Source organism: Carcharodon carcharias, assembly GCF_017639515.1.
Source record: "Carcharodon carcharias isolate sCarCar2 chromosome 27 unlocalized genomic scaffold, sCarCar2.pri SUPER_27_unloc_11, whole genome shotgun sequence".
NCBI lineage: Eukaryota > Metazoa > Chordata > Chondrichthyes > Lamniformes > Lamnidae > Carcharodon > Carcharodon carcharias.
The window spans coordinates 417697-427792 of NW_024470626.1; the positions used below are offsets into that span (position 1 = coordinate 417697).

The window sequence follows — 10096 nt, forward strand, 5'->3', positions numbered from 1 at the left end:
TTTTCTCTTCAATTTAAGTAATTTGTGAACCTTTAAAAGCGAAACTCACTGAACATTAATTTCTCCACACACTTAGACTCCAGTTATCAACTTTTACAAACGCTGTTTAAAGCTGTGAAAGACATTGTTCTGTCAAATTTAAGTAACTTGTTAACATGTTAAAACAATAAATAGATTCAATGGAATTTGGCGCAGAATTTTACTGGAAGGTGTTCAATTTGTTAAAACGATTTGAGCTTATTTGATTGAATTTTTCTATCAAATTCAAGCAATTTCCGAACGTTTCAAAAATTAATTTGTTGAAAGGGATTTTCCCTTGAATTCAACTCAAGGTTGTTAATTCTCTTAAAAACGAGTTTGAACAGTTTTAAAGAAAGGTTCCTATCAAATTTAAGTACCAGGTGAACTTTTTTAAAGCTAAACTTACTTCAGAGATATTTCTGCACAAAATTTGACTGGAGTTGGTCAACTTCTTAAAAACTAGTTTCAGCTGCCTATCAAGAAACGTTTCCTTAGAATTTAGCCTGAAATTCTCAACTTTTTAAAAAACTAGTTTAAGCTGATTTGAAGAATTTCCTCTTTACAATTTAACTGGAATTTTTCGACCCTTATTAAATAGAATTAAATTTATTTTAAAGATATTTCTCCGCAAAATTTGAAACCAGTTGGTGAACATTTATAGGAATTAGTCTAATCTTGTTTCTAAAACATCTTGTCCTTAAACTCAACTGGATTTTGTAAAGTATTTTTAGAATTTTAACCCTGAGGCAGTCAGGGTTGGAACCAGGAATCTCCCAATCTGTAGACAGACGTGTTATCCATCGCACCACTGGCCCAGATGTGATGATGCAGTTGCAGTTCTTACAAATTGTTCCCACTCTCCACACCGAATATCGATCATCCAACTCAGTCCCTCAGCTCTTCAAAACTCTGCTTTCCTCACAAAGAATTTCGCCTCCTCCTCTCCGAGGATTGATCCTCATTCCCCCCAGTCGACACCAGCCCACCCGTGTCCCGCGGGGCCCAGACTTCACCAGAAATGGCACCATCCCACCGCCCCCCCCGCCGAACCCTCAGCTCGGTCCGCGTGGCGTAGATCCACCACCTTCTCAAGGGCGATGAGGGACAGACGATGAATGCTCGGCCCAGCCAACGATGCCCACACCCCATCAATGAATATGTCCGATACCAGGCGATATAACAACGTGCCAGTGAGATTGAGGGAGGAAGCTGTAGACTGCAGGATGGTGTCAGTGGACTTGTTTAGCCAGCGAACAATGAAAAATAAAAACCAATCCCTTCCACCCCCAACCTCCCCCCCCACCACCCCTCGTCGACAGCCAGTTCCTGGTCCTTTCCCACTCGCTGGTCACCAGCGAGGGTATGAGGCTCCCTGAGTGGGGGGCGGAGGAGACTTACCAGAATGCTACCATCCCCCCACACCCCACACCTTGCCCAAAATCTTAAACCTGTGCCCCCCCCCCTAGTTTCCGTTAGTATCATCCGCTGACAGAAAGAGTTATTCCGTCGTCCCCCACCCCTTATCTAAACCTGTCACCATCTTGTACCCCTCTAGGACATCTCCCCTCAATCTCCTTCACTCCAAGCACAACGACCCCGGCCTCTCCAATCTAACCTCGTCGACAAAATCCCTCATCCCTGGAACCGTTCTATGTTTAAGTAATTGGGGAACATTTCAAAGATGAACTGATTAACAGGAATTGCCGTAGAATTTAACCTGAATTTGCCAACTTTCTTAAATCTCATTTGAACTTGTTTGAAGAATTCCTTCGATCGAATTGAAGTACTTGGTCATCCTTTTAAAGCCTGGCTTACTTGCAACACATTTTTCCCTGGAGTCTGACTAGAGTGGGTCAACTTATTGAAAAGCTGCTTGGCCTCGTTTCACACTTCCTGTTGAATTTGGCGCGAATTCGTCAACTTTTTCAAAACCTGTGTTACGATATCGAAGATCATGTCTGCCAGCCAGTTCTAATGCGTAATGGAAAAGTAGCCAGACTATCACAACTGTTTTGCAATTTGTATTTATCACAAGAAGATAGTGCATTGAATTCGAAAGTAATGCGTCCACCAAGGCGTTTGGACATGTTAAGGATTACATTCAAAAATTTATTAACAACACAAAAAACTTCTAACGCATACATAAGGCTACAATTATGTTCTAATATAACATCTCTTGAAATTCCGAGTGGAGGTGACTCCCAGTTACACACCTGCTTTTAAGGCAACAGTCCAAAATTAATTTTACGCTAAAAACAAAACTGGCAAGTTAACACAGGACCCACTTGAGAGTGGAATTCCAAATGGATTTCTCCAACTTCTGTTACTGGACACAGCCGATTTATGCACAAATACCTTGAAGGCAGTTTAAAAAAATCTGTTAGATAGCCCTCACCTCATACCATTTCATTCTCCTTTATAGATGTTTCCCTCTCTTTAATATGTAAAATGTCTTTGAAGCGGCATCATTCTCATAATATAAAATCTTTCATGTTGCCAATATTGTCAGTCACCTTTGGGGGAATTAAACATACTCCTTAGTCTTGCATATCTGGCCAGTTATAAACAAACTAACTTACCTTTGAAATCCAAATAATCCCTTCACTATCTCAAAAAGCACATTCCCTTCACACCTTACACGCTGACTGAGGGTTACTCATTTGCATCTCGTGCACATTTCTACACCTGGCTTTTTGTGATGGTTTCAAATTTGCAATCTGCTTAACTCCAAATGTAATTAAGTTACACAGGCAGCACCGACTATACTTATACCCATAAACCCTACGTGACATTAAACCAGAAAAAATGATGAAAATTATTATACTTTTGTAACAATAGATTCAAATTATTGAAAGAGATTTTTCGTTCAAATATAAGTACTTGGTTTTACAGGTAAACTCACTTCAAAGATATTTCTCCATGGAATTTCACTAGAGTAGGTCACGTTTTATAAAATGGGTTCCACCTCACGGAAATGGAACATATCCAGAGAATTTAGCTCGAAATTCTCATCGTTTTAAATGCTAATCTGAACTCATTTGAAGATTTTGTCTAAGCAATTTAATTGGAATTTGCCAACTTTTTAAAAATATTAAATTTACCTCAAAGATATTTCCCCCATATAATTTGAGATGAGTTGGTCAATATTTATTTGAATTTAGTTTAATCTTCCACCACCACCCCCCCAGCCAACCTCGTAGACAGCCAGTTCCTGGTCCATTCCCACTCACTGGTCACCACACTATAGGGAGGGTATGAGGTTCCCTGAGAGGGGGCAGAGGAGATTTACCAGAATGCTACCATCCCCCCAACACCCCACACCTTGCCCAAAATCTTAAACCTGTGCCCCCCTAGATTCCATTAGTATCACCCGCTGACAGAAAGAGTTATTCCGTCGCCCCCCCCCCCCTCCCTTATCTAAACCTGTCACCATCTTGTACCCCTCTAGGACATCTCCCCTCAATCTCCTTCACTCCAAGCACATCAACCCCAGCCTCTCCAATCTAACCTCGTCGATAAAATCCCTCATCCCTGGAACCGTTCCGGTAAACCTCTCTCTCTTCGCCCCCTCTCAAGGGCCCTCATGTCCTTCCTATAGTGGGGGAGACCGGAACTGGACATAATTTTCTAGTTGTGTCCTAACCAGAGCTTTATAAAGGATTTAGTAGCATCCACAAATTCTAAAATTTTACTCTGTATTCCAAGATTCAAATCATTTACAGATCGAACAACTTGAATTTAACTTGAATTTGCCACTTTTTTTTCAATCTTGCTCTAATTTATTTAAGAAATTATTCCTATAAGATTAAGCAAGAGGGTAGCCAGGAAAAGGGTAGGCCCACTCAGAGACAGAGGTGGGAATGTGTGTGTGTGTGGAGCCAGAAGAAATGGGAGAGAGACTAAATGAATACTTCTCATCAGTATTCACCAAAGAGAAGGTCTTGGCGGTCGATTTGTCTAGGGAAGAGTGTGTAGAAAGATCATGTTGAGGTCAAAAGAGAGGAGGTGTTTGGCGTCTGGAAGAGTATTAAGGTGGATAAGTCCGCAGGGCCAGATGGGATCTACCCCGGAGTACTGAGGGAGGCAAGGGAGGAGATTGCTGGGGCCTTGACAGAAATCTTTGTATCCTCACTGGCTACGGGTGAGGTCCCAGAGGACTGGAGAATGGCCAATGTTCCATTGTTTAAGAAGGGTAGCAGGGATAATCCAGGAAATTACAGGCCGGTGAGCCTTACGTCAGTGGTGTGGAAATTATTGGAGAAGATTCTTCGTGACAGGATTTACTACCATTTGGAAGCAAATGGGCGTATTAGTGAGAGGCAGCATGGTTTTGTGAAGGGGAGGTTGTGTTTCGCTAACTTGATCGAGTTTTTCGAGGAAGTGACAAAGACGATCGATGATGGAAGGGCAGTGGATGTTATATACATGGATTTCAGTAAGGCCTTTGACAAGGTCCCTCAAGGCAGACTGGTACTGAAGGTAAAGTCGCACGGGATCAGAGTTGAGCTGGCAAGATGGATACAGAATTGGCTTGGTCATAGAAGACAGAGGGTAGCAGTGGAAGGGTGCTTTTCTGAATGGAGAGCTGTGACTAGTGGAGTTCCGCAGGGATCAGTGCTGGGACCTTTGCTGTTTGTGGTATACGTAAATGATTTGGAGGAAAATGTAACTGGGCTAATTAGTAAGTTTGCAGACGACACTAAGGTTGGAGGAGTTGCAGATAGTGAAGAGGATTGTCAAAGGATACAAGGGGATATAGATCGGTTGGAGACTTGGGCGGAGAAGTGGCAGATGGAGTTTAATCCAGACAAATGCGAGGTAATGCATTTTGGAAGGTCTAATACAGATAGGAATTATACAGTAAATGGCAGAACCCTTAAGTGCATCAACAGGCAGAGGGATCTGGGTGTACAGGTCCACAGGTCACTGAAAGTGGCAACGCAGGTGGATAAGGTAGTCAGGAAGGCATATAGCATGCTTGCCTTCATTGGCAGGGGTATTGAGTATAAAAGCTGGGAAGTCATGCTGCAGCTGTATAGAGCCTTGGTTAGGCCGCACTTGGAATATTGCGTGCAATTCTGGTCGCCACATTACCAGAAGGATATGGAGGCATTGGAGAGGGTGCAGAGGAGGTTTACCAGGATGCTGCCTGGTCTGGAGGTTATTAGCTATGAGAAGAGGTTGGAGGAACTCGGATTGTTCTCACTAGAGCGACGGAGATTGAGGGGCGACTTGATAGAAGTTTACAAAATTATGAGTGACATGGACAGAGTAGATAGTCAGAAGCTTTTTCCCAGAGTGGAAGAGTCAATGACTAGGGGGACATAGATTTAAGGTGAGAGGAGAAAACTATAGAGGAGATGTGCGGGGCAAGTTTATCACACAGAGGGTAGTGAGTTTCTGGAATTGGCTGCCAGAGGAGGTGGGGGAAACAGGTTCGATAGTGGGGTTTAAAAGGCAGCTTGACAAATACATGAATAGGATGGGAATAGAGGGATAAGGACCCCGGAAGTGCAAAATGTTTTAGTTGACGGGCAATATGATCAGCGCAGGCTTGGAGGGCCGAAGGGCCTGTTCCTGTGCTGTACTTTTCTCTGTTCTTTGTTCTTGATTTTAAGTAATTTGTGAACATTTAAAAAAAAATAACCTTATTAAAAGCGGGTCCACTATAAAAGATTTAATAGCTGAGCACGTGGAAATCAGAGGCAGAATCGGACAGAGTCAGCGTGGATTTACGAAAGGGGAATCGCGCGTGACAAATCTACTGGAATTTCTCCGAGGGTGTAACTAGTAGAGTCGATCAGGGGGGAGCCAGTGGATGTGGTTTATTTGGACTTTCAGAAGGCTTTCGACAAAGTCCCACATGAGAGATCGGGGTGTAAAATTAAAGCGCATGGGATTGGGGGTAGTGTGTTGAGATGGATAGAAAACTGGTTAGCAGACAGGAAACAGAGAGTAGGAATAAACGGGTCTTTTTCCGAATGGCAGACGGTGACTAGTGGGGTACTGCAGGGATCGGTGCTGGGACCCCCAGCTACTCACAATATCTATTCATGATTTAGATGAGGGAATTAAATGTAATATCTCCAGATTTGCAGATGACACAAAGCTGGGTGGGAGGGTGAGCTGTGAGGGGGATGCAGAGATGCTTCAGTGTTATTTGGACAAGCTGGGTGAGTGGATAAATGCATGGCAGATGCAGTATAATGTGGTTAAATGTGAGGTTATCCACTTTGGTAGCAAAAACAGGAAGGCAGGTTATTATCTGAATGGCTATAAACTGAGAGAGGGGAATGTGCAACGAGACCTGGGTGTCCTTGTACACCAGTCGCTGAAGGTAAACATGCAGGTGCAGCAGGCGGTAAAGAAGGTAAATGGTATGTTGGCCTTCATAGTGAGATGATTCGAGTACAGGAACAGGGATGTCTTGCTGCAATTGTACAGGGCCTTGGTGAGACCACACCTGGAATATTGTGTGCAGTTCTGGTCTCCTTATCTGAGGAAGGATGTTCTTGCTATAGAGGGAGAGCAGCGAAGGTTTACCCGACTGATTCCTGGGATGGTGGGACTGACATATGAGGGGAGATCGAGTGGGTTAGGTTTATATTCGCTGGAGTTCAGAAGAATGAAAGGGGGGTGGAATCTCAAAGAAACCTATAAAATTCTAACAGGACCAGACAGGGTAGATGCAGGAAGGATGTTCCCGATGGTGGTGGTGGGGGGAGTCCAGAACCAGGGGGGGTCACAGTCTAAGGATACGGGGTAGACCATTTAGGACTGAGATGAGGAGAAATGTCTTCACCCAGAGAGCGGTGAGCCTGTGGAATTCAACACCGCAGAAAGGAGTTGAGGCCCAAACATTGTGTGTTGTCAAGAAGGAGTTAGATAGAGCTCTTGGGGGGGCGAAAGGGGTCAGAGGATATGGGGAGAAAGCGGGGAGCAGGATATTGAGTTGGATGATCAGCCATGATCATGATGAATGGGGGGAGCAGGGCTGGAAGGGCCGAATGGCCTCCCTCCCTGCCCCTAGTTTCTAGGTTTCCACCCACGTTTTTGTTAAAAAGCTGAGCCTGCTGGAGAAAAGCTTCCCAGTTTAAGGGTGAGACTGGAGCCGGTCAGCGTTTTGTAGATGCACTTGGCCCTGAACTGAGAAGGTAACACTTTCCCCCTGGAGGGTTTAGCTGGGGATTCGCAACTGTTCTTAAAAGAAAAGTATATTTTACAGTAGAATTTGACTGGGATTTGCCATCTTTTGTGCTTAAAATACACCCAATAAATTTACCGTGTGGGTATTTCTTCTGTAGAGTTTGTATATTTGCTTTAAAATTTTTTAAAAGAGACTTTTTAACCTTGGGATTGGGAGTTTTGAACTTTTCTGTAGAAGAAAAATCCATTTTTCGGTAGAATTTGACTGGGGATTTGCCAAATTTTGAGCTTAAAAGCACCCAATAAATTTACCACGTGGGTATTTCTTCTGCAGAGTTTGTATATTTGCTTTAAACTTTTTTAAAAGAGACTTTTTAACCTTGGGATTGGGAGTTTTGAACTTTTCTGTAGAAGAAAAATCCATTTTTCGGTAGAATTTGACTGGGATTTGCCAAATTTTGCACTTATAAACACCCAATAAATTTACCGTGTGGGTATTTCTTCTGTAGAGTTTGCATATTTGCTTTAAAATTTTTTAAAAGAGACTTTTTAACCTTGGGATTGGGAGTTTTGAACTGTTTTTTAGAAGAAAAATCCATTTTTCGGTAGAATTTGACGGGATTTGCCAAATTTTGAGCTTAAAAACACCCAATAAATTTACCGTGTGGGTATTTCTTCTGTAGAGTTTGTATATTTGCTTTAAACTTTTTTAAAAGAGACTTTTTAACCTTGGGATTGGGAGTTTTGAACTGTTTTTTAGAAGAAAAATCCATTTTTCGGTAGAATTTGACTGGGGATTTGCCATCTTTTGTGCTTAAAAACACCCAATAAATTTACCGCGTGGGTATTTCTTCTGTAGAGTTTGTATATTTGCTTTAAAATTTTTTAAAAGAGACTTTTTAACCTTGGGATTGGGAGTTTTGAACTTTTCTGTAGAAGAAAAATCCATTTTTCGGTAGAATTTGACTGGGGATTTGCCATCTTTTGTGCTTAAAAAACACCCAATAAATTTACCGTGTGGGTATTTCTTCTGTAGAGTTTGTATATTTGCTTTAAACTTTTTTAAAAGAGACTTTTTAACCTTGGGATTGGGAGTTTTGAACTTTTCTGTAGAAGAAAAATCCATTTTTCGGTAGAATTTGACTGGGATTTGCCATCTTTTGTGCTTAAAAAACACCCAATAAATTTACCGTGTGGGTATTTCTTCTGTAGAGTTTGTATATTTGCTTTAAACTTTTTTAAAAGAGACTTTTTAACCTTGGGATTGGGAGTTTTGAACTTTTCTGTAGAAGAAAAATCCATTTTTCGGTAGAATTTGACTGGGATTTGCCATCTTTTGTGCTTAAAAAACACCCAATAAATTTACCGTGTGGGTAATTCTTCTGCAGAGTTTGTATATTTGCTTAAAAATTTTTTTAAAAGAGACTTTTTGATGCTGGAACTGGGAGTTTGTGAACTATTTTTAAAAGTTTGCTCTCTCCGAACCAGCCAGGAGTCGAACCTGGAATCTTCTGATCCGTAGTCAGACGCGTTATCCATTGCGCCACTGGCCCAGACGGGAATGTAGGCGGCGCTGTCGGCTCATTTGAGAGGGGACGGGGTGGGTGGGTGGGTGGGGCTGAGCGACCTGTCCATCACCGACCGGCTCGAGGCTCCGCCCCCTTTCTCTCCCTCCAGCCCGCCCCCATCCGGCCCACCGGGCGACGTCGCCTGGCTAGCCGCGCATGCGCGACGTCAAGGGACGACGTTGGAGGGGAGGGGAGGGGAGAGGTGGGTAGCCGCGCATGCGCGATTTCAAGGGAAGGCGTTGGAGGCTGGCTGGTCGCGCATGCGTGGTGTTGGGGGGGGGGGGGTGGCCCAGGCCTGCCGGTTGCCACGGGCGACGGGCCGGGCCTAGCCTGGCCGGGCCCCGCAGGATATCATCCGCTTTGCCCGCCAGGTCACTGTTTGTAAACGGAATGGTGGCATCCACTACACACACACACTCTGTCGCGGCCGGTGGATCTTACCCCCACCGCCCCCTCCGCAGGCTTCAGGCCCGGCCTCCGAGCCGACCAATAGGAAACCCGTGGAATCCCTGTAGGGGCCGCCCTCCGATTGGTGGCTCCTCCCGTCAATCCAACTTAAATCCCGCCCCCCCCCTCGACGCACGCGCGCGCGGCCGAAAGCGTTTGGAACGCCGCCGGATTTTCAAAGTGCTGGCCCCGCCCCCGCGCAGCCATTGGTTGGTGTCACGACAAAAGGTCATTCTCCGATTGGCCGGTCTTGCTGCCGGTGAAGAATACCTCCACATGTGATTGGTCGGTACCGCCGTCCTGTTGGGTGCCAGCCCCGCCCGCTGATTTCCATTGGCCCGCCCGTTAGCCCCTGCGTGTTGATTGGCTGTACATTTTCTGTCCGGCCCCCCCCTCGCATGTTGATTGGACAAACCCGCCATTCCCCCCCCCCCCGCCACCGTAACAACAGCGGGATCCCGGATGCTCATTGGTCCATCCCGCCATCACTCAGCGCAGCCCGGCTCTGGTTGGTTGAAGCTCTCCCCCAGGTTCCCCTCGTGCTATTGGCTGGGAAGGGACGGCGCGGCCCCGCCCCCCCCCGCCCCCCCCCCCCCCCGCCACCGGGCTCCTCTCTCTGCGATGGCGGCGGTCACGCGGGTGTCGAGCGGCCGCGAACTCAACTCGGTCCCGGACATCGGGGAGAGTCTGGGGGCGGTGGGGAGACAGGGGTGAGAGGGGGGGGGGAGGAGGGGGGAGGGGAGGGAGATGGGAGGGGAGGGGGGGAGGGGGGTAGATGGGGGGGGAGGGGGGAGTAGATGGGGGGAGGGGGGAGTAGATGGGGGGGAGGGGGGAGTAGATGGGGAGTAGATAGGGGGGGAGGGGGGAGTAGATGGAGGAGTAGATGGGGGGGAGGGGGGAGTAGATGGGGGGGT

The 10096-nt window shown here is 45.7% G+C and overlaps 1 non-coding gene across 1 annotated transcript; it reads right to left on the reverse strand.

The window, feature by feature from the left end:
• Positions 1 to 8647: 8647 nt before the first annotated feature.
• On the reverse strand, positions 8648 to 8720 carry trnar-acg. The gene has a single exon. It is a non-coding gene; the product is annotated as a tRNA-Arg (tRNA).
• Between the last annotated feature and the right edge of the window lie 1376 nt (positions 8721 to 10096).